Below are 6,006 nucleotides of genomic sequence, written 5' to 3'. Positions count from 1 at the left end.
CGATTCCAGACGACAGTATGTCATCATCCTTGTTATAACATAAAATAACTGTCCAAAGACCTTGGCACCCTGGTAACTGTAGCAAAACTTCATGAAATGTCACTCTACCAACAAGAGACTCTTTGCACAACTGCGTGAGAATGAAGCACACTAAAAATATTCTGCTTCTAAATGGAGATGCGGTGCGCTTACTGTCACGTGGCAAAGTGCGTGTGAGTTTATTTTTCTTGGATCTAAAAAATTCATGGAATTTCTGCGTCATATCTACACACTGAAAGACTGCAAAAACCTCTTTAAACAACATAACTTGTTGGCATGTTAACGCTTTATTATGAGACGTCAAACAGCTGCAGGGGGCTCTGAATGTAAACAGTTAGAAATGTTCAACTATTGTTTCTATCGCGGTTATGCAAAATCCAACTGCATGGCAGGGTATGTGCATTCCAAAAAATATTATATTATAAACATCATATTACTTTTATTGGTTTTGAAACTTCTGCATAATTTTTGCATTTTTCAGGACCAGGGTTGGGGAGTAACGGAATACATGTAACAGGATTATGTACTTAAAATACAAAATATAAGTAACTGTATTCCACTACAGTTACAATTTAAATCATTGGTAATTAGAATACAGTTACATTCAAAAAGTATTTTGATTACTGAAGAGATTACTTTGCATTTTATTGTCATTTGTTTCATTTAATATTTAGTCCTTTCAGATGGAAAACATTCATACATATAAATGATGTGAACCAAAGTGCATTTGAACAGCGGTGAAACACTTTCTTATGATGTGTTACATTCATACGAGCAGACAGAGAAGTACGTTTGAAGTAAGTTTGGAACAGAAGAAATAGAAATAAACCTTGTGTAAACTGTCAGCTTTACGCTAAGCTAAAATGCCATTTTACATGCACATGTTACCAGGCACGATCATATTTTTTTATCAAGAAAATTCACGTTATATCATAATTTCTTTTTTTCTAGTAAGACCTTTGATATTAGGGCAAAAGTTTTTTGAAGCGATTTGATTTATCTTGTTTTAGAAACAACACTGCATAAGATATTTAGGTTTTTCAGAGAATGTATTTTTAATGTGTATTTTGTCTTACTGTACTGGCAGAGTTTTTATAGTCAAAACAAGTGAAAAAAATCTACCAGTGCTGAAGAAGTAATCCAAAGTATTTAGAATACGTTACTGACCTTGAGTAATCTAATGGAATACGTTACAAATTACATTTTACAGTATGTATTCTGTAATCTGTAGTGGAATACATTTCAAAAGTAACCCTCCCAACCCTGCTCACGACTTATGCACTCTATCTCATGCACACATGCGAGCACCGAGAGAGAGATTGAACACAACTTTAGTTACTGTTGCAAACGCCTTTGTCAAGCTTTCCTTTTAGCATCGGTTCTGCCACAAAGCACGGAGGGAGAAGCGATGGAGTAAATTACCTCAGAAATTATTAAATAACACATTTGTTAACTATTGTAGTATATAAATATAATATATGGGTCATTGACAAATAAGGTTGCCCAAGGTGATACAAATGATAAAAAATATTGATATTTAATTATATGACTTAATAATTATTTGTTTTTAAATCTTCACAAACAGTCTTGTGGGTCTAAAGAGATATTCTTTGTTTAATTATTTTTTTAATTAATTCTTTAACAACATTTCTACTTACACATTACTTGTGCCACATGACTTTGATTTTGTGGACAAAAGTTTTTCAAATATTAATCATATTTTGAAATAAAATTGTTTCACTGCATTTAAAAAAAGAAAAGAAATAATAATAAAAGATTATTTAGCACAACTCATGGCAACATTTCTTTTTTATGAGCTTTTAATGAGACTTTGAATTTTTTACTGTCTCCAGATGGTTGCACCACATGATATTTTTTACTTTAAGCCTAAGAAAAAATATCAAAATGACTTTGAACTCATTAATTGAAAACATGTTCCTCATAGAAGAGGTGTATTCAAGTAACTGTTTTGTGTGAATTGCATTTGTAATGGTTTTTAAATAATCATTTATTAGACGCAGACAAAAAAAAAAAAAAAATGAGCGTCACGTCATTGACCCCATATATACATTATACATACACTGGTGGCCAAAAGTTTGGAATGATGTACAGATTTTGCTCTTATGGAAAGAAATTGGTACTTTTATTCTCCAAAGTGGCATTCAACTGATCACAATGTATAGTCAGGACATTAATAACGTGAAAAATTACTATTACAATTTGAAAAAAATGTTCAGAACTTCTTAAACTATTTCAAAGAGTTCTCATCAAAAAAATCCTCCACGTGCAGCAATGACAGCTTTGCAGATCTTTGGCATTCTAGCTGTCAGTTTGTCCAAATACTCAGGTGACATTTCACCTCACGCTTCCTGTAGCACTTGCCACAGATGTGGCTGTCTTGTCGTGCACTTCTCATGCACCTTACAGTCTAGCTGATCCACAAAAGCTCAATGGGGTTAAAATCCATAACACTCTTTTCCAATTATCTGTTGTCCAATGTCTGTGTTTCTTTGCCCACTCTAACCTTTTCTTTTTGTTTTTCTGTTTCAAAAGTGGCTTTTCTTTGCAATTCTTCCCATAAGGCCTGCACCATTGAGTCTTCTCTTTACTGTTGTACATGAAACTGGTGTTGAGCGGGTAGAATTCAATGAAGCTGTCAGCTGAGGACATGTGAGTCGTCTATTTCTCAAACTAGAGACTCTGATGTACTTATCATCTTGTTTAGTTGTACATCTGGCCTTCCACATCTCTTTCTGTCCTTGTTAGAGCCAGTTGTCCTTTGTCTTTTTGAAGACTGTATTGTACACAGTGATTGACGATGATTGACTGACGAGTTTCTAGAGAAAGCTGTTTTTTTTTTGTTGACATTTTTGACCTAATATTGACCTTGACCATACTGTGAACTCAAAAACAGACACAAAGACAATGTTAAGCTTAATTTAAAGAACCAAATAGCTTTCAGGAGTGTTATAATTATATAATGGAAAGTGATTTTTTAGTACCAAATTAGCAATTTAGCATGATTACTCAAGGATAAGGTGTTGGAGTGATGGCTGCTGGAAATGGGGCCTGTCTAGATTTGATCAAAAATGACTTTTTTCAAATAGTGATGGTGCTGTTTTTTACATCAGTAATGTCCTGACTATACTTTGTGATCAGTTGAATGCCACTTTGGTGAATAAAATGACCAATTTCTCTCCAAAAGAGCAAAATCTGTATATTATTCCAAACTTTTGGCCGCCAGTATATAAATTATGTATGTATGTACACATATTTAAGAGATTCTGTTTTATAATGTGCTTTCCCTCTGATCTTCAGCTCTTGGGGTAAAAGTTGAACAAACAAAAGGGGAAGCACTCTGACAACGACAAAGGGAAAAAAACAAAAATCTGCCCACTCGACAGATTGCTCTGGAGCTGAGAATAAAAAAAAAAACTCAGATGAAGGAAAAAATATTTGAAGTAAAGAGGAATGAGAAAGGACAACTTCTGTTTAAAGGTGAAGTTATGAATTTTGTGTCGCATTTCACATTGTCAAATGCAAATCACACTGTGTTGTCATTCACTAATGTAAGTGAAACTGTACATTTTTCATCTCTCTGTTGTTGAAGACTACCCAGATTTCAAACCAAACATGACGCCCAAAGAGGTATTATAGGCAGGCAGTTTTGGGGGCACCTATTTCAGGCCTATCTACTCCAGTATCACAAGCTGTTAACTTGCATTACAAAAGACAGATCTTATGTACATGTTTTGTCTATGTAAAGCATTCAGTCAAGACAGGTTTGTTTTAACAGAGCAGCACTATAAAGACGTTTGGCAGGAGCTTCCCAAAGACTGGCTGGATGGACTGGACATCCTAAAATGGGTATTAATCATTACCATTGAATTGTAATATAGATAAACACACATAGCAGAATTGATTAACATTTTCATGATGTGTGTCTCTAGAAAATAAATTAGCTGAATACACTCCTTTCATGCATATGTTTGATTCAGTTGACTTGTTTTTACTTTTACTCATCATGATTTGTAGTTTCCAGTAGAGCCATTTGAGCTCAGTTCATGGAAAGTGTTGTATTAGTATTATTTAATATAATTATTAATAATACCGTGATTACTGATGGACTGTTTCAGATCAAACCAGTGACATTGTGAGGTGTTTGTATTGTGTTCTTAGCAGTATTTCATGTCAGCAGATTAACTGGTCATTTGAGAGTGGTTTTACCCATTTAATTTGAGGGGAATGAGCATGTGATAAGTGACTCTGATGCAAAAGGAAATAAGGAAAACCATGAAATGTTATTTAGCCATAAGACTTTCCTTGCACTTACTTAAAATGAATGAATGAGTTGATAAAAGCTAGATTCCTATTCAGGGCTTGACATTAAGCATTGTCATGTGCTTGTCCTCCAAACAAGTAAATTGGTCGTTTACTTGTCAGAGTAAAAAAGTTACTTGTCCGGAGAGAAAAAAGGACATTTAAGTTACATGCTCTAGTAACATGTCAAAGTTTATGTTGTATATTTTTGTAAAATTATGACCGATGCCCAACCTAATAGTGTACAGATGCAATCAAGGCTATTGTCATATGATAATTATTTTGTTTTACGTATGTTAGTCAAATAAAGGAAAGCCTCCATCGCCACCATTAACAGCAGGGGTGCTCATAGTTGTATGGAATGAGATCTACTTTTTCATCATGTTATTGCAGCAAAATCTACCATGTACAATAAAAGATACATTATCACAATACTGTAACACATTTCTTTAGTTGGTTGTGAAATTTGAAGATTCTTAATACCAGCTTCAAAACCACAACAAATAATAACACAAACTAATATATTAATTATGAAAGAATGGTTTCAAGTTTTTAAGTAATTATTCAAGACTAGTAAACAGTCAGAAATAAAATAACAATAAAAACAACAATGAATAGAAATAGATTAAAAAATAATAGAACAACAGCTTTAAAAGTTTTTAACAGCAATATCAAGTATTCAAGGAAACATTCAGAATGAAATGCAACATAAAACTTCTACTGGTCTTTACTGTATGATTATAATACATTAATACTGTTTAAAGCTACTAAATTTATTCAGTCAAGAGCAGAGAGTGTTTTCTTGTTTTCTTGTTCTGGTTGTTTGATTATTATAATACACACTAGACAGCAGCAGGTCTTTTAGCTTACATTTATACTTACAAGTCCGACATTTTAATACAAATCCGCTATTTTCTCCTCTGTTAACGTTCACTTTAGACACAATTCATTGTGTTTACATGAATACCTCACCAAGACGGGCACTTTGGCAGAATTTTGAAATGTATTTGACCGTTCAGGTGTGCATTAGTGCGAGCATTTTTGGAACATGTGCATGTTCAGCACACACACATACACTGCCTGTCAATCAAACAGGGCGCAGCTGTTACTATGTAGATCACTAGCGAATTATAAAACTATGTGCTCTTCATTACTTTCAACAGCAGAATAAGAATATGAACTTGCTAATAAGTGACACAGGCCTAAGCTATCACAAATATAGCTGGTTATTTTTTCATTATTGACGTTTTACTCAGTCTGGTTATCCAGTCGGGCAAGTCAAATTCTCTTTCACTTGCCCCTTCAAAAATCCACGTGTCCCGGACAAGCGGACAAGCGTTAATGTTGAGCCATGCTATTGGTTAGCAGACACATCAGAGACAGCAAATTCAGCTCCATGTTGGACTGTTGTGTTCATGTCATGTCTATTTTGGATTTTTTTTTCTTTCTTCTTTTTTCTTTCTTTTTTTCTCTTTTTCTTTTTACATTTTTATACATTTGGCAGACACTTAAATCAACAAAGGCATGCAAAAAATTTAACTAAATTTTAGGTGTCAGTAGCTACATTTGATTTTGTGAAAAGTAATTCATTTGAGAGCTTACTGGATAGTTTACGGTAAGTTTGTCTTTAAAACATTTTCAGTCTTT

Source organism: Myxocyprinus asiaticus, chromosome 3, assembly GCF_019703515.2.
Source record: "Myxocyprinus asiaticus isolate MX2 ecotype Aquarium Trade chromosome 3, UBuf_Myxa_2, whole genome shotgun sequence".
Taxonomy (NCBI): Eukaryota; Metazoa; Chordata; class Actinopteri; order Cypriniformes; family Catostomidae; genus Myxocyprinus; species Myxocyprinus asiaticus.
Note: the sequence above shows the minus strand (reverse complement) of the source record.